The sequence below is a fragment of the Manacus vitellinus genome, unplaced genomic scaffold (genome assembly GCF_001715985.3).
Source record: "Manacus vitellinus isolate BGI_N305 unplaced genomic scaffold, ASM171598v3 scaffold_98_pilon, whole genome shotgun sequence".
Lineage (NCBI taxonomy): Eukaryota > Metazoa > Chordata > Aves > Passeriformes > Pipridae > Manacus > Manacus vitellinus.
This window is the reverse complement of record NW_021940910.1, coordinates 576763-596143: the sequence shown is the minus strand read 5'-3', so window position 1 is coordinate 596143 and position 19381 is coordinate 576763. Positions and strand designations below refer to the sequence as shown.

Here is a 19381-nt window from a genome sequence, read left to right as displayed (position 1 = left end):
GAGTGTCCAGGGTCGGTGTTTGGGGGTGCAAGGGGCAGACACGACTGTACCTGGGCTGGGAATCAGCAGCTGGGGGTGCTGGGGAGGAGGAAAGGAGCTGCGAGGTCCCGAGGGTCGCGTGTGGGGAAGGGGCCGTGCAGGTGTGGGAATAGCGCTGGGATGGGTCGGAAGTGTCGGAGTGGAAAAAGCGGAGAGGAGAAGCGGGAGAGTCAGAGATGGAGTGGTGTTGGGCTGTGGGACACGCAGGGAAGCGTCCCGGTCGGGAGGAGAGGCGCAGGGAGAAGGGAGTGGAAGAGGTGTGTCCCGTGATGGGGCTGCAGTGATGGACAGGCTGGACCGAGCGGGAGGATGTGACAATGAGCAAAGGGAACTTCGGGACCTCGCCAGCGCTGAAGTGGTTGTTCTTCACGCCGTTGTTAGCAAGGAGAAAGGGTGCCTTAGTTCTTAGACAAATAAGCTACCGGATGTCACGCTATGTGACATCTGGCCCGTCTGCTTACCCTGGTAATACCACGTCTCGATCCCTTCCCTGCCCTGGTCCCAGGTGGCAGTTCTGTGCCTGCGGGAAGGAGACCCTAAAGCACCGAATCTGAGGTCTATAAACTCTTTCCAACACCTGCAGCTCACAGTTGTTCAGAGCATCGTGTCCCTCTCTGTCACCGCTTCTTTCTGTTTTAAAGAAAATTCAGTTCTCCCGTTTACTTGATTGCCTGTTAAAGCACAGACACAGGGGTGTGCCTGAAGGGAAGCCAGACGAGCAGGACAAATTGATGAACAAGTTTCAGAATATAACAAGGGGAAATAAAATACTTAATAACTGCGTGTGGCAAGAAGCTCTGGCAAAAGCACGATTTAGATGAATGACTCAAGTGCAGAAATGTTACTGAGCCATTTCCCGTCTGTTTCTGAATTGGCTGGGAGGGATGAGGTGATAAGCCACAGCCAGAGTTTAAAGGAAGAAGAGCATGACTAAATGCTGTATTTGAGAACCTCTTCTAAAAATGAATAGCCCAAAGCTTGTTGTTAGTATGTCTGAGCATTCACTTAGAGGAATAAACTGGCTGATAACTTCATATCCTGTTTTCTTTGAGGGCGGTCTCACCAGTTAGCAACAGGATCATTCTTTTGTGTATCAGCTCATCAAAATCCTACCTCATTTATTGCAATTCTACTGTATTCAATTTTTAGTAACACCTTTGTTTATTTAGCCCTGAAAATTTTTAAAAATACGTTTTCTCTTTGAGTACTAGAGCTAACCAGAATACACTGAAGATGTTCAATGTAGTAAATTAAGCCTGAGATTAAATGTAGCAGTTCTGTAATTGATTAGTGCGTAGGAACAGATTTGCTGTCATCAAATAAAAATAGAATGGCTGCCTGGCCATAGTATTTGCCTGCACTTCTTTATTTTTTTCATCTGTATTTCTGAGATTTCTACTGACCTCAGATAATTGTTCTTCAGCAATATCTGCATAATATAACAGGGCAGTATAATCTGAAAAAATAACAAAACCAAAACCTCACCTATTTTTTGCTGTAGGCAAATTAGTGTTTGGGTTTCAAGATATTTTTATATTTCTTAGGAGAAAATGTGAGGGTTAGTGAATTACTGTGCTTTTTGCATACAAACATGCAGGTTTGGCTGTTAGAATAGCTGCTTAGAGTTCAAGTTTGACAAACAGCTGTACTTGCAATGTCCCAAATGGCTTTTGAGGGTTGAGGTTATTAGTGTTGAGGGTTCTTTTAAACTGAAACAGGAATAGTGGTAAATGCTGTACTAAAATAATGGCAAGTTCTGCTTTGTTTTCCTAACAAAAGCAACTTATTTGAATCAATACAAAGTTTTGGTGCAGTGAAAGGGTGGAGGTGAACTAGAGAAGTGTTCTTCCTCTGTCCTGTTTACATCTTCCCTTGCCACCTTAGCCCTTTCCTTCTCTTTGCAGGTAAATCAGATACCTTCAATTCTGTAAGGTAGATCAGGCCACTTGATCTCAAAAAGTGGTCTGTTTTCCTGATGGGATACAAATAAAGGATTTAAGGCCTGGAAATGGCCGTTTCTCAGTGTACCTGGAAGTTTGTAGTAGATGTTTTGCATAGTTTCAAGGGGGAACATTATCACTGCACTGTGATAACAAGGTCCTGTCTGTGAGCAAAAGGGAATAGGAGAGGGTAAGAAAACATTTTCTTTTAGCCCTGGAGGCTGTTTGTAGATGGTCAGGGTGGGGGAAGTATGTCTAGGTGTGTTTTCATAGTGACAAAATGCAAATAAAATCTGACTATACAGCAATAGCTTGTTCCCTGCCAGCTGCTCTGACTGCTGATATTTTTGTATGCTCTGTGTACTGGCCCCTTGCTTTAGGCCTGTGCTGGCCATCTCTAAGGGCCCAGAAGGGATTTTCTTCTCCACCATCCCTTGGTTCATAATATATTCTGGACCAGGAGTTACAGGCAAGGTGAAGTGCATATCTTTATTTTACTGATGTTCGTTTTTCAGGTGTCTAGTTAATGGATCCTGGATTTAAGTAACTGCCTAATCTGGAGTAATTCCTTTTTGTATCTTTTTTGTTCTGGTCCAGGCTCGTGGAGGCTATTGCATTGTGGGTTTGTGGTGTTGGTGGTCATTTTTTTGGCCACATCTCTAATATCTCTGTGATGTGTTTCACTCCCCAGTCTAGTCCATGATTTACTTCCAACAAATATCTTGTTTCGGGAACGTGCAGCCTTGATGCTGTTTGTCTCTATCCTCCTCACTTCCTTGGTGTTGCAGTTGTGGCTTTTGACCTTTGCCCTGAAGTTGGGTAGTGTTTGGTGTTTTCTGTGGGATGGTGGTGTGCAGGATGGAGTCTGGTTTGGGTGGTGGTCTTGGACTTGTGTGTTGCTGGAAGCTGGTTTTGTTGGTCAAGGTAGTCTTTAAGCTCCATCCCAGTCAGGAGGTGATGTTGATAAAGCCAGTGTAGTTTTTCAGAGAATGGGAGAGTTCTGCTTCAGAAATTCCTTTTCGTTGCAATTTGTCAATCAGGTGTCCCAAGGATGCATCCAAAATAGTGTTTTTTTCAGTTTATTGTAATGGAATTACAGGTACAGCCCTGACACCTTCAGCCAGCAAAGGCTTGCAAACAGATGGCTGAAGGGACCCTCTTTATTCTTGAATTGTGGCTGTATTCTGCTGGTGTTTCTAAGAATTTCCTGTAAGAATTGGGCATAATACACTGCAGTAAACTCACAATAGTGCTGCGGAGTTGTCACCCCAAGTCACCTGCCTGTTTTTTAAGCTCTGAAATAGTTCCCTGAAGCAGTTGCCTAAACTGCTTTTATCAGAACATGTTAATTCTAGTACTTGATTAGACTACCTGAGCAATGGGAAGGTCTCTTGTCACCACTTCATACTCTCAGTACAAAAGCTGCAAGCAGTGGAATCTCACAGGGTAAGGGGGGAAATCTGAAAAAATGGAAAATCTGATAGTGAGAAAGTGTAACACTAGCATGGGTCTTGGGCACGTTTAGACAAATTTAAGATTTTACACCAATTAGAGTTCAAGTGACAGGATTTAAACTTACTGGAGTCCATCAGAGAAGAGGAGAATGGGTATTAAGATTTTAATTCTTAGAAAAACAGAATAAGTACTGAAGGATTTTATTACAAGGGTAAGGATTTTTAGCAATTTTTTTTTCTCACATGCAGTATTATTTTTGAAGAGCAAGATAAAGGTGTAACCAGAAACATGGCTATTTAGTTCAAAATGAGTCTCTCATTAAAAAATCAGAGAGAAATGGATCTTTTTCTTGTACCTAGTTCCAGTTCTAAAGGTAGCCACCTGCAAGATCAAGGTATAGCCAAGCTGGTCCTGTTCCTATGTGTCATGGAAGTGTTTGCTCAGGAGGTGAAACAAAGTCCATTCTAGAGCTGTGGCCAAGGGGACAAATAAAGAGTTCCATTGCACCCAAGAAAAGCCAGGATTTTTATGATTTGCAGAAGGAGTTTGTTAAACCAGTTTCTCCAAGTGTGTGCTGTTGGTACAAAGGTTCCCCACACCCTCCTCCTCTTTCCTAATCATCTAAACTTAAAACTGAAGTGTGGTTACACCATGATTTGGGTGGCTGGAGGGCAGGATGCAGGTGCAAATTCCAAAACTACCGTCTTGAGTGGCGGTGGAGAGGATTGAATAGTGAGGGAACTGGTAGGGAAGGTTCAGGTTTGCATCTGGTGGGGAAAGATAATATGGAAAGGTAAGATACAAAGGCATAAAACATTTGCTACCTGAAGGAGAAGTCAAATGTGAAGAATTAGATAAAGGAAAACAACAGGAGTACATGGGAAACAAACATTTCACAGTGTGATTTTTGGGATTTTTCTTCTCTGCGTTATTGCTGCCAAAATTCCCTTCATTCCAGCTACATTTCTACCTTTTTTTTTTATAACCTAGTTGTCAGGAGGATCAACATAAAATTTAAGTAGACCCACTTGAAATAATATTTTTTTATGCAATGCAAGAGGGGCTTCAGATAGGCTGTTTTACCATAAAGCAAACAGATGCTGTTAAATGTGTGTCCAAGGCCTTTTAGTGTAAGAGCACTTGTTCACAGCGCTTGAGAATAGTCAGACTCCTGCAATCTGGTTTATTATTAACCCAGTCTTGGTTTCTGTACAGTTGGAATAAGTGTTTGTACTCAGCTTATAAAAATTTATGTCTTCTACTGTGCAAATATTTGCACAATTGGTATTTTTCTAACAATTTCTTAAACTTAGCTTTTGGAGGAATGTGATGCTTGGCTGCCTTCAGAAGTAGGAGCTGCTGTGGTATTTTTGGCAGAGGTTGAAGATGTATTTACTTTTCTATTTATTAATAGTATAGTGCTATAGTACATTATAAGGTCCTGTTAATTGTGTGGGCTGCTTTTACATGTAAAACTGCCATGTTTTACATGACCTTTGTTATAAGTGATGTAATGAGCCGTTATTCCTGAATGTGTTTTTAAGATCATGCTTTTGGTTTTTGCCTCCTTAAAGCACACTGAAAGCCACTGTCCTTTCATCCCCAAATTTCATGTTACTACCCTGGTGACTTCAGACAAGCGAATATATTTGGCTTCAGTTCTGCACGATAATTTATTGTCCCTTATTGTTTAAAATAAAGATTCCTATACATGTCTGTGTGTGCACTACCGGCCCCCTGCCCTTTCACCTCCACCTGAAAATGGTTAATCTCCCCATCACTTTATTTGCACAGTCTCTTATTCTCATCGAAACCAGTGACTATAAAGGTCCTTCTGGGTCACCAGATCCAGCCCCCCCTCAGTGCAAGCAGCCTGTAAAGTGATCAAGCTCCACTCCCACAGCCTTTGAAGATTGTTGAGCCTGCTGCAAGCCAAAACTGACAACACAATCCCAGCTTTTTCAGGTCAGAGAGAAACAATCTTCAAGGAAAAAAAAAGGCCCTTCAAAAGTGCCTTGTCAGTGCTTTGTCTCTGATGTGTTGTTTATTTTGTTTGTTTGTTTATTTTAATGCTGGAGTTCTAACCCAACCAGAAATGCTTATTCTAATTGTACAGCTGTGTAAGAAAGAAGATTTACTGAAATTGAGGAGCTTCAGGGGCTGTAGAAATCAGCAGCCAGCCTGCCATGGCCACATTTCCTCAGATATCAGACTGCTTAAAACCTGAGCTGTGTAAGGCACTTTGCTTGCTTTGTGGTCTGCAGGTGTTGGAGGTTGTTTCTAGTGCCCTGTGAGTGCCTTAGGAGGGACTTGAGAGACTTGTCAAATATCCAGGATTTCCGTGTTTGATCCAAAGCCATTGAAAACTTAGTTGCAACTTAGTATTTCTTACATCCTGATCTGCTGGGCTGCAAAGTTTCAGGTTTAGGTTGCTTTGAAAGGATGGGTTAAAGATCAGTTTGGAAGGGACTGGGAAAAGTAGGATCCATACTGGCCTTATAGATACCTCAAAAAATATTATCTCATTTGGTGTTGAGGTGGTAACATCTGCATTTGTGGGAGCAAAAAGTCAAGTATCTTACCTAGAAACTGAACTCTGAAAGTGTCTTAAAACGTGTAAATTAGTTTATGACATTCAGCCAGAGACTTCAGCTCTTCTACACTCTGTTGTTGGTCTGGGTAGAGCTACCAAGCTGAACTGCTGTTCTGCAGAGTGTAGAGACTTAACTTTGGAGTTACATTTTACTAAACATAAAATAGGTGAAGTCCATACTGCTGTGGTTTTGACTGTGAACGTTTCCAACTTGCAGATCTCTAGTAATTATCAGCACTTTGGATGGACGAATTGCTGCACTGGATCCAGAAAACAGGGGGAGAAAACAGTGGGATCTGGATGTGGGATCAGGTTCTCTTGTGTCATCCAGTCTCAGCAAACCAGAGGTAAGGTTTAATCTCTGTCCTGACAAAATCTTTAAAAATGGAATTGTTTCTAATAAAATGAAAGCAGCTTCCTCCTTGTTTGGTAGATGCTAAATAATGCAGCAAACTTTTAGCTACAGAACTTTATCCAGACTGTTCTGAAACTTTTTTTTTTGGAGTGCTTACATCATGTTGCCATTTCAAACTAGAGTGTGTCAGCATTTTGGCCTTGGCATTGATGTATGTGATAACTATCAAACCAGATGATGTAACTGAGTTTGGGAATTGTAGGTAATTGCTGATTGAAAACAAGTTACTTGTAATTTGAAGCAAATAAAAGGATCATCTGCTTTGTATTACTAAAGTATGTTTTGGCAAGTACTGGCTTTTTTTTTTTGTCCCTCAAGAAAAGCAAAAGTCCTTGTGACTTAATAGATGAACAAAGGATTGTTTAGAGTGTTTTAGACTAGATAAGCAGGCTGCCTGTGAAACACAATGTCTTAGCAATTAAACAGTGTTGAAGGTCACCCTCAAGTACTGAGTTATAAAGGGAGGGTTGCATCACTTCTTGCTGGTGAACTGTAGGAAGAAAATCTAGAGTTAAATTTCTTGTTTGGTGCTATTTCCACCATCAGTTTGAATACACTTGGGCTAAAAGTTAGAAGCAAGGGTTTTTTCCTTTTTTTTTTTTTGGTTGTTGGTGTTTTTGTTTGGTTGGTTTTTGTTTGTTTGAGTTTTTTGTTTGTTTTTTATTTTTTGCCTGCACTGGAGAAGTGAGATCTCTGAGTCATTCTCTCCTAGAATGAGGAGGAATAAAAGCACCAATGTAGTTTGTAGTGATGACAAAGTACACGGTCCTTCCCTGTCATGGATGGTTGGATTTGATGACCAGTCCTATATCATACTTTTGCACAATGATCATCAGAGAATGAAAGTTGAATTCAGGGTTATTCATATTGTATGAGCTTCTTGCTTGTGGTTCTTTGTTGCTGTCTATGGAGATGACCTCTGTTCTGGTGTAAAGAAGTCTAAGGAAACATTTGATATGGGGAATTTTATTAATGGATGCAGCTTTTTGAGATTTGTTCAGGTGTGGTTTTGTGACTTAGAAAAAACGCTGTAGGAAAGAAGAACTTCCCCCTAAAAATGTGTTCAAGAGCAGAATTAAAAAGAGTGTAAAAACTGTGGAGAACTGTAAAGTGGAAGGTGTCATTGATAGTGTGATCCTTCACAAATGTTTTCAATGCCAGATACTTAAAATACTGGTCTGTTACCTGTTGCTGCAAATGACCACATGAAAACAGAATCACCGGTTATAAAAAGAACATATTTGAAATCTGAGCAAATATGAACTTCATTTTTCACTGCAAATTAAGGCAGGAGCCCAGGCTTTTAAAGATTTTTGGGAATGCAAGCATTTCAGAGTATAGAAGTGTTTTTGCACGTCTAGGTTTTGTCACTTAGCTGGTCTGTCCAGAGTTCTGATGTTTTCCCAATGGGGTATGACTGTAGAAACTAAAGGTTGATGATCAAACAACAAAAATTGTATCTTGTCCATGCAATATTTAATTGTCTTTTGTGGCTACAAGTCAGTAGATCATAGGAGTCATAAAAATACACTTTTAAAGAGAGTTTGTTATGCATAGAGGAAGTTGAGCTTTCAGATAAGCTTTTCAGTTGTTTCACTTCTACAGCTGTGGCTGAAGACACTGATGGATTTTGGCAGTTAAGATGCAGAGCCTATCAGAGAACTAATTTTGGAAGTAAAACTTCATTTTGGCCTTTCAGAAGCTGTTAAGCGTTATGAATATGGGCCTTTTTAGACTTACTGTCATGTAAACAAATGCTGTTAAGGCAGAATTTAACAAGAAACAAAAGTAACAAATACTCCGAATAAACTACACTTAAATATTTAAGTGTTTAATCTGCCATTGGTATCAGCTGAAGGACTTCATGCAGTGAACCTAGAATCACTTGAGTAATTTGCATCAGTGTTGGGAAAATTCTAGTTTAGGTCAAAATACTAAACTCATTGAAGTTTCAGAGTCTGTCATCTCCCCGCTCGATGGTATTTCCTCTCTGATTTGGACATGTGGCATGTTAAGTTTTACTCTCTCAAACTAAGTATTGAGGCTTTTTCTTCCTCTTCCAACATTTTTGAGGTAACAAGGGTTTCTGTGCTAGCAACCACAAATAATTAATCATAAAACAGTATTATTATGTAAACTGTTAACCTACATCTTCTTGCAAGAAATGGCAGATGAGAAACTCTTTTATGCTTGCAGTGATAAAGGTTTGTGTTCTTTCAGAGCGAGCAAAGTGTGTGCTTCTGTGTCTTCATTGTTTTGATGAGAGTTTTTTTAACTCTTGAGTGAGGGTGCAATGAACTGTAGTTCTAGGTTGTGGGGCAAAAGCATGAATTTAATTTCCAAGTGCTTTTTAAGAATAGACATTAAGATCTTCAAACTTGCAGCGTTTAGTAGAACTGTAGTTACTTCCTTTGCCTGTAAAATGTCAACCTGGCTGTCTGGAGCTCGTGTGTTAATTAGCCAAGTGAGGTAGTGAAATTTCAAGTGTTCCAGCAGCTCTGTCAGACGCCTCAGATCTTGAAACTACTGCTTAAGACACTGCCAAGTGAGATGTTCATCATTTGTCATGTGAACAGATCAATTAAAAAGGAAAGGCTGCTGAAGAACTAATTGTGTGTCTGGGTAACTAAAATGCTAAAATTCTTTCCTTGGCTCTAAGCTCCAGCATAAACAAATCATGGTCAGGGTGCCAATGCTGAAAAGTTATGACTCTGCATTTCAGTCTTGTGCATAAGAATTAAAAAACTCTGTTTCCCTATGGGTTGAGGTAAAATGGAAAACCCTTCTCTGTATGGTTACAACTCCAAGTCTTCTTATTACTTGCATGTAAAGATTGCTTGATGAAGTTCAGAGAAAAGTCACAACTTTTCTAAAAGAGAGCTTACTTTTGATGGAAACACTTTACTCTTTAAAATTTAGGTTTGTAATTAATATATTGGGTATACTTAGAATACTTTTGGGAGAATCAGCCTGTTGAAATAATGATGCTCGATCATAGTGAAAATGGAGCACTGCCTCTTAAGCAGTGGGAATGGTCCACAGCACATCATAAGACTGTTGTCATTTGCTAATAAGGATAGTGCATTCTCTTACCTTCAAGGCTTTAACTACATTTCTTAATGGGTTTCTGTCTTTTAAAGGATCTATTAATGAGAGAAATGCAAGGTGAACTTGCCTGTATATTAAAATGACTGCCCAGCAGTGGCTGGCATGGTTGGTGGGACAGTGGGAAGCTGGAGAAGAGATGGAGTCAGGAAAAAAAACCCTCCTGTGGATTGGTTGGATGGTGGAGATACTCCTGTGTAAGAGCTAGTGGCTGGTGTTTGATGAGAAAGGGGAGAATAGCTGGATACTGGGTGGTGATGAGGCAAGAGTAACAGCTTAAAAACACTTCCAGGATGGTGACACCACTTTTCCCTGTGCTGTCAGAAGTGCTGCAGGAGCTCGAAGTTGTTTCAGTGCTCTGGGCAGAGGCTGCGCTGGGATGGACTTGATAAAAGTAACTGCCTTGGCTCGGGCTTGGGCTGTTAGAGACTAATCCCTTCGTAAGCACCTTATTTCCTTATTGGAGACATTGAGGATCATGGGACAAAATCAGTTTCAGCCTGCAAGGCTGACATTTATAGCAGTCAGAGTAAACATGCCACTGTATCCTGGAAAAATGGAATTATTGTTATGCCATGTCACCAGATCTGTCATCACCCTTATGCCTGTAAAGACTGTTATGACCTTAGAATTGCACTGTATAAATATATATCTTAATTTTTATATTGTGATAACCACTTAAAATCAAGGCATCTTTGTTGTCTTTTTTGGACATAAAAGTGGCATATTTTTGTGGAATTACATTTTTTCTCCAGAAAATGTGGAGATGCAAGGAAGTTCTATACTGAAGTCGTCTGACACCTCATTGCATTGTAGGCAAAGTGAACCCATAGATACCTTTAGCAAATTGTTCCTTTTTTGCCCTTTGGAGAAGACAAACTGATGCTGAGAGCATCGAGTTGAGAAAGGATTTTGAAGTCTCAAAAAAATCCACTAGTGCCTGGATTTAATGCACACTATGAATGTATCTTCTTTTGGGGGGGGTTTCTTTTTCCTTCCCTTTATCAGCATCATAAACCTTTCCAAATTTTCAGTGATTTGGTTCCCCAAAAGAAATACTAAATTCTGCTGTGAAGTGTCCAGTCACCTGGGATTCACTTTGAGGTACTGACTGCCTGCACTTTCCTGCACTTTGGACAAGGCAACCTCTGTAACCATTCAATCCAGAGAAGAGCCAAAATCTGCCTTGGGTTGCTTTGGGAACAGAGGAAGAAACTCAGCAATTCTCATCCTTCGACCTCTTACACTTTGGAATGGAAGAAAACGCAAAATCCACACTGAAAAGGGTCAGGGCAAGACAAGAGGTGAAAACGCCCTCTGAGGGGCTTGAATTGTGATTTCTTTTATGTGCCCTCCCAGAGGTTTGGGGAGGGTGAATAATTTAACTTTGAAAGAATTAGGAAAGTCTCACCCACCACTTAGGGCACTCCTGCAGCAGCATTTTATTAGTTTGAATAAAAATTAGTTTTTTGTTTGGTTCACAGCTTTTTACTATAGTTGTTTTTCAGTTGAGTCACTGCCTGTAAATATCATCCAAGGAAAAGCTGAGATATGTTTGTCTTGGGTATGGGTGGGGAACACTTAAGGCTGTCAGTCAGACTTGAATGTTTTCACTTAAAAGGTTATTACAGCAGCTCTTAAATGCAGTGCTGAATATTAGGAATTTATATTAATCGTGCATAAAACTATTCTGACTCTGCTGACACTCACTGGACAAACAAAAAGGAGGTTTGTCTCAAACTATGCAAACATTCTGAGAAAATGGCTTTCTCTCTGAATTCTGCTTAAAAATGAATGGCTCTGTCTAGCTTGCTGTTGTTAATTTTAACTTTTAATGTATTCGTGCAGCTTAAAATCATCTGGCCTGGGACACACCAGCAACAGAACCAATCTCTCCTTGGAAGAGTCTGTGCACTGTACAGGTTTCTCACAGGAGCAAATGCTGTGCTGTGGGGTCAGACTTTCATATACAGAGAATAGCAAGTTGGTTCTCTGAAGTGTTTGAGTGTGTGCAAGTTTTTAAAGGACAGTTTTACTCAAAAGGAAGAATAAAATTTTTTTTAAATCTATTAATGCTGCAAAATTACTTTCCAGCTGTAGTATGCTGTGACCAGGTGTAAAACTCTGAATTGCCACTCTGTTCAAGCAGGCAGAGTGTAAATCAGTGGTCTGGTTATTGCCTAATCTGGGGAAAATCTATTTCCTTGTAGGTAAGGTGGTATAATTTTTGGTTGTCTAAGAGTGTAAAAGAGCATTCTAGTGTCCTGTAGCTGGCCCTTATTTTTGTATACTACTGAGACCACTAGATGCTTTGATAGCTGAAGATATGATTCCTCTAGAGGAAGGCTGAGGCATCATCTGGTTCTCAACAGCACAGGTTTTCTATAATAGAAATGAAATTAAACTGTACTAAATGAAATACAAGACGTGGGGATTGATTACAGCAGTTCTGTTGTTGAAGGTTGGAGATGACCAGTTCAGAAATGAAAAAACTGTGTACTGAGAGATCCCGTGACAGGTTATCAGCTGCCATCTCCATTCCTCTGCAGGGCAAGGAAATATGATCAGGGCAAGGAAATATGATCTGTGTTGCCTGCGGGGAAGAGAGAGAGAGAGAGAGAGAGAGATTAGTGTCTTAAACGGTCCTGGAAAAGCTCGTAATGAATAAGAAGTGAGTGTCCAGAATTGTACTTCAAAGCAAGATAAATTCTAATTGCAATTGATGAAGAGAAGGCTTATTAGGGCTTCCAGGGGTGTGGAGCCTGTGTTTTGCAGGGAGAGAATGGATGTGACTGCTCTCTAACTACATGGATGTGTTAGGATTCCTGATGGAACAAGCGGTTCCTTTCAGTTCTGTGTGCGTGGACATGAAGAGGTGACAGGCTTGGGAAACTTCACTGTGGATTTCTGAGGACAGATTTTTGCTGCTTTCTTGGTGAAACTAAAACATATCAATTATAATTCTCCTGAAAATAAACTCCTAATGGTTTTTAGTGGACAAAAAGTCACCAACAAGAGATTGTTTTAAAGTACTCTGATAGCTGGAAGTTGTGCTACTCTAGGAAACGCAACCAGCTCTTTTAGTGGAGGTGGTAAACTTCCTGGAGGAGAGTGGGAATTGCTAATGGATGCCTGAGCTGAGTTGGTGCTAAATATGATGCAGTACCGTGTTTTTTTGTTGAGATGACAAGTAGGGCCATTGCTTAGACAAGTAGTCTTGTGTATTTATCGACACTGCACGTCTTCAGTCATCTTAGTTCAATGTCTTGTTCAATTGAAAAACCAAAAGACTTCCTGAAGCTGCAGATCGGTGGCTGCCTTGCTGACACTGGTTGTAGTTAGCACTGATAAAGCCCTGATGAAGTGCTGATGTGTGTCCTGTCACTGTGCTTCAAGGATGTTTGGGAGGGAGGACAACTTCTGTTATGAGACGTGGGCAGCTACAGAACAGGATTTTGTGGCTTGTGTGATACCAGAGCTCTCAACTCTGGTCCTCACAAGTGATGCTCTGCCTTGAACAAAACCAAGAAAGTTTATCTGAGTCACTCTGGGTTAATGTTTACAACTAACTTTCATTTCATGCTCACAGATATAGTCAAAATCATGCAAATATTGGAAAGGATGTTTGCCATCAGCACAGTCTCTATTGTTTAATTGTCTTCAACGGAAGCATGAAATGGTTTAGGTTGGGATAGACCTCTAAGATCACAGAGTCCAACCCTTAACCCAGCATTGCCAAGGCCACCACTAAACCACATCCCTAAATGCCACATCTGCATGGTTTTGAAATCCCTCCAGGGACAGTGGCTCCACCACTGCCCTGGAGCAGTCTGTTCAAATGCTTGATCACCCTTTCAGTAAAGAAAGTTTTCCTTATAGCCAATATAAATCTCTCCTGGTGCAACTTGAGGCCATTTCCTCTTGTCCTATTGCTTGTTTAGTGGGAAAAGAGTCTGACCCATCTGGCTACAACCTCCTTTCAGGTAGCTGTAGAAAGCAATAAGGTCTTCCCTGAGCCTCCTTTTTTCCCCAGTCTAAATAACCCCAGCTCCCTCAGCAGCTTGTTGCAAGTCTTGTGCTCTGGACCTTTCACCTACTGGGTCAAGATAAGGGCAGGGAGAGAGTTCATAATTTAATTGCCTACAGCACACTGCATGGTGAGCAGTTCTGGTGTTTACAGATATAAAAGTGGATCTAGTAATTTGTAGACAAATACTTGTTTCAGGTAATGGATAACTTAGTTGGGTTTCAGCTGCCCAGTACACAACAAAGTAATTTACTGTGCTCTAAAGCCTTTTTTAACTTTCAGCCTGTATCTTTATCAGTATACAGAAATGCCTGTTTCAAGGGCTAAACATTTTAGACAGTTTAGCAAATCATTCCTCCAGCAGCACAGCTGCTGACATCTCATTTCCGAATTTCTTCTGGACTTTGTGCTCCATAAGGAGGTAACTATTAATCTTTCTGTCAGACTCACTGCATGTTTTGTTCACTCTACTTTCTTTGCATCCTTGAAAGAGGAGACTGTGATTTTCTGTGTTCTGTCCTCCTCCTATCAGGCTCTCTTCCTATAGGAGTTGCTCTATGGCTTAATTTTTCAAGACACACGGACTTTGTGTCCTTATCTGAAACACCAACCTGTCCAGGCAGGGCCAGGGGAAGAAACACTCAAGGTCCAGCAGAGATCAGCTTGAATCCTGGACCCCTGGAGTGCCATGAGCTTCTGCTGTTGCCCATGCTCCATGTCTCTGAAGAGCAGCATCTTGGTCAGCTCTCAGTGGTGCTGTAGGAGTCCAGGTAGTCTGCAGGAGAGCTTTGAGGTGGGGTAGAGTTAAAACATGTTCTTAAAACATCCCAGTACTGGAACAGGGCTGTGGTGGGTTGACCCTGGGTGGACACCAGGTGCCCACCAAAGCTGCTTTGTCAATCCCCTCCTCAGCTGGACAGGGGAAGGAAAATACATCGAAAGGCTTGATAAGGACAGGGAGAGATCACTTACCAGTTTTGTCACAGCCAAAAAAGACTTGGGAAAACTAGTTTTATTACCAATCAAACCACAGTAGGATAATGAGAAATAAAACCAAATCTTCCTCCTCAAGGGAGGATTCCTCATGTTCTTCCCCTGCTCCAGCATGGGGTCCCTCCCAGCCCTGTAGTCCCCCCCCAGTACCAAAGCCTTGCCATGCAAACTCAATACAAATACCAATTTTGCCATGGTGGCTGATGAACTTCTGTGTAGGAGCTCTCTGTAGAGAGGCAAGGCTTTGAGTAATTTTCATTTTCCTCACTAATCTACTCCCTTATGTGCTGTTAGTTTCAAGGAGCTCAGTGATGGGCTCTGTAGCAGCAGCACCGGTTTGCCTCAGAAAGCACTGCTCTTAAGTTTCAGGAGACTTACAGTCTTACTAATAAAACTTACCATGAAAAAGAGGGGGATGGAATAATGTCAAAATAAAGTCTTTCTTAAAGCACTGTGCAGTTGGATTTTTTATTATTATTAAGGAGAACAGTTTTTAAAAGTCTGTTACCATGGCAGCAGAGCAGGCTGGCATCTCTGTAGTCAAAGCCCCAAGTCTTGTTTGACTATGATTAAAGTAAGAGTGGTATTTTAGTTTGCTTGTCTTCAGATGAAGGGTCTGTTTGATTGCACAGCAAACACTATTGGGTTCGTGATCTCTTTTGAAGCTGGGGTGGCCTGGTTAACACAGTGTGATTCCTCCAATTCCCTGCATGGCTCTTCAAGGGAGGACAGAGGACAGAGTAGGAGTAATTCTTTTAAGGGCAAACTCAAGCTAAACAAGATACTGTGCCCCTGATGTTGGAAAGGAGAGTATAATTCTCTACTATGCTGCTGTCATCTGTTGCTTTTTACACTGTTGGTGTAAAAGACAGTTTTGCTGGGACCCTGGTGGTTACAACTGATCAGATTTTAAGATCTGACGTGTAGAATCATGACAGAGATACCAACCCTTGTCATTTATTAGAGTTGTGGGAAGGATGTTGAAGGTGTTGCTTTGAGGACAGAGAAAAAAGGAGTTTGGAAATGAGTTCCCCAGTACTTATCCAGGCACAGGGTTACAGCAACACTTGATGTGCTCATCATACACAAAGTTCAGGGCCGTGAAAGTTGCATTTGTGACTTCTTTTCATGTATTCGTGAAAATGAAACCGAAACTACGAGTTTATGGAGTATGGGGGATGGTGGAAGGTGAAGAAGGACTGTAATAGATCTAAACTTGTCTCATAAGGATCTTAATGTAGGCAGGAGCTGGGAACCAGGTTTGGCCAGTAGACAGATGCTGTGAACTGTTGCTGGGTGAGCTGTGCACCCAGGTAAAAATCAGCCTGAGGTTTGAGACACGTCTCTTCTCACTGTTGCTGTGCAGAGCTGGTGTGTTTGTGTGCGCTCTTTCAGTCTGTCACACCCCAGCTGAGACAAAACCTTATTTCCATGGCTCCTCTGATGTGCCGCTCTGGCACAGGCTGGCTCTTACCTGTTCAGAGGAGGAAGGCCACCTGATCCTGCCTCATAAACAGCTCAATAAAATACTGATTTATCCAATGTCCAGGTGCAGCCTTTCTCACGGTCCAGGTCCTGAAACTGGTCTGGGCATGTGCTCTGCTTAACAGACACAGGAGGTGGTCAGGAACAGGTATGCACTTTGTAAACAAGTGTAGTGCTGAGATCAGAAATAATGCCACTCACGAGGAAAGACTTTTCTAGACAAACAACCACCTGCTTGTTGGTATTTCCTGCTTCAGCTTCCTTGTTGCCCTTGAACACGACTGGGAAGGTTGTTTCACTGATGTAAATCAGGGACTCCCCTTTGCAGTCAATTTTCTTCTTCCTTGGCTGGTTAAACAGCATTGTATACTCTGAAGAATACTTTGCTCTTTTACCAGTGCTTTACGCAGTGCAATAGCTTAACTCAACAGCCTTTGTTTTTCAAAAGAGTGTACTAATGTTCTCTTTGTTCTCTTCTTATGGAAGCGGGGCTGTTGTGGGCCTTGCAGAAGTTTGAAGACTCTAGCTGGTCACCCCAGTGTGCTGCTGTTTCATTTCCTTTGCCTGTTAGTAGTACTAAAATGTCACCCTTGTAGTGTCCTGTGCTTCAGGATTTCTCCAGGTATCTGGAGGAAAAACAGGTGAATCAGCATCCTGAAATCTAAGGTGAAGAGGAGGAATAACCTCTTCTACTGAAAGGAAGTCATAAACCGGTGGATCTGTGCAGATAAGATCTTGCATGCTAAGCAAGAAAGAACAGACAATAAATCAGTTCCTGACCAGCCCAAACTAGGGACATCTCAAAAAATGTGTGTGTGTGTGTGTGTGTGTGTGTATATGTGTGTGTGTGTATATATCTCTAACCTGAAAAATTTGTAAACATTTACAGTAGGAATACCTGCATTACTGTCTGTCTGTGGGGTTTGGTTTTTTTATTTGTTTGTTTTTTAATGTGGAACATGCAAGATGGCTTTCTCCTTCCCAGATTTGTTTGTGCAGACTCTTGTTTCTACCCTTTGGAATGAAGCTGCCGTATGTGACTTTTAATATGTTGCCTAGATTAATTTTAAGGAGGCTTAAAAGACACAGTTCTCAGTGAGAAGTAGCTTTCTTAAGAGCATGCTTGATCTTGGCTTTGATCCTGCTCGTTACAGTGATCCTATTGTAGGGATAAACGTAGAGGGGAAAAAAATTGGCGCCCTTATAATTTAAGATCATATAGGTTAGTCTTAGTTAATTAGCAATTGGAATGAAGCTCTCACAGTTTATAGTAACAGCGAGGTTTGAAAAACTACAAGCTAAAGGGTGAGAAAAACATAAAGGCATAAAATAAAGCTTCCTATTCTAAAGAAGATATTTTACTTGTGCTTAGTTGTTTCCTTGAAGTTATTAGACAGTCCAGCCCATCTGTAAACAATATTATTGACTGTTTTGGCACCAGACTTGGCTCAGATGTGTCTGCACGTGAGCAGGCTTGATTTTTGCTTCAGATGATAAAGAGTGTTGGGAATGGGGTAGAATGTCACGCTTGCTGTTAAGCTGCTCCTGGAAGCTTTAGTACTTCAGCTCGTTTTGATCTCTGTTTACACTTTTTTTTTTCCCTTTCTCTCTCTGTTTCCCTTTCCCCCGCCGCTATAAATCATCAGCTCCCCGCGCCCATCAACCTGCCGCGGCACCTGGCGCACGGTGCCCTCCTTTCCAGTAAAGAGTCTAGACAGCAAATTCCCTGGTAGCGAATGCCATTTCGGATCGTTATTGCCTTTTCGCTTTTTTTTTTGTGAGGGCTTTTTAGAAACTGCATTACCTCACCCGTCGGCCTGGAGATTGCGCAGCCCGCGCCGCTGATAGGGCTGCAGAGCCCCGCGCAGAGCCAATGGAGAACTTGGGCTTCAAACTCTTTAATGAGCGAAAAGAGCAGCGTCTCATTTAGGGCTCGATAGTTAATGTGGGGGGGGTTTTTTGTTGTTTTTTTTTTTTTTAAGTGTTACTTCTGAAAGACAAGCCACTTAACAATTATGTGCCATATTGCTGACCGGTGAAGCTGAACAAATAGCTATTTACATTGACAGATCAGAGGAATGTGTAAGTGCATCGTGGTAACCTACATTTTCTGTGCCAAGAGATTTGCAGCTGACTGCCTGGGTGACTCACTCCTTGGATTAGGAGATGAGGTAATGCTTTTGAGATACAGGGTGATGTCATTCCTTTACCTGAGCTGCATGCCGATGGTAGTTGCTAATACTTTCAAGGAAAGTCCCTTTGCTGCTTCTGATCTACTAGAGAATGAGCTGCATAATTTGGATAGGAGTTGATGTTTTTATTAATGTCCTTCCAAAGCCTCTGGCTGAACTGCTCTTTTGAAAACCAGATGTCGCCACAAGTGGCCGCAAATGGCCACAAATGGCTTTTGTTACGTGTGTGTATGGGCACCTGCAAGTGGCACATTTGCATACCTGCCCCTTTCTTCAAATAAAGCTATTTTAGTAAAAGAAGACCTTTGCGGTAATCAGGTGCAGTCCCTGGTCAGCGCTGTGTAATGTAATCCCTTTTACAGATAGAGTAATCTTAAAAGAAGGTGATTTTTTTCCCCTCTTCTGTTTCTGTAGTGAAATACCACGTTTGTAATAGTAACCCAAATGTCTGGCTTGCACTTACTCATGGTCAGTTTAACCCCATCTGCTCCTGCCCTGGCTTTGTCCTTCACTGCCACAGCTCTTCCTGCTGCCTGTGCTCCCTTTCCTGATGTGTTCACCCATAGCAGTTGTGTCTTTTCTCAGCCTTTCCTTCCCAATGTCACGCGGGACGTGCTGCTCCCACAGATGCCCTCAAGGCTGGGAGCACGGGCAGGTGATCACAGAGCTGACCACACGGCGTCATCTGTTCTCCACAGCCTATGGGAACCTAGGCTGTGATGGATGAGTGACCCACTGCCAGGGAAGTTCTGAAGGCGTGACTTGGTTTGATCCATATCTTGGGAGTATTACAAGTGTGTGTTACTGAGTGATCTTGATGCGTGCTGGGGATTTGGGTGTGTGATTCCTAGAAATGGCCAACCTTTCTGTGTTGTTTGCTAGTGGAAAATTTCATACTCAGGACCCTGGAGCAAGAGCTTTGGGACAAGGGAAACGCTTAAGGTGACATGTGTCACACTGTCCCCAGAGCTCACAGTTGCCCACCAAGAGCCTTCCTTGCTCGGCAGCAATTGCTGGGCAGTTTACACTGCTGCCTCCTCTCTTCACAAACTGATGGGGTGGTCTGCAGCCCTTGGAGCAGGATATCTCATTTTGCTGGAGGTGAACATGAGCCTCCAAGCTGCTGGCAGGTATATT

At 41.8% G+C, this 19381-nt stretch overlaps 1 protein-coding gene across 1 annotated transcript in view; it reads left to right on the top strand.

Moving 5' to 3' along the window:
* The first annotated feature begins 6246 nt into the window (after window positions 1–6246).
* Window positions 6247–19381, top strand: part of EIF2AK3 (eukaryotic translation initiation factor 2 alpha kinase 3) — a 36509-nt gene continuing 23374 nt past the window's right edge. The window contains exon 1 of the mRNA XM_018086574.2: window positions 6247–6374. The gene's annotated coding sequence lies outside the window, so the exon portion shown is untranslated. The remainder of the gene's footprint in view (window positions 6375–19381) is intronic.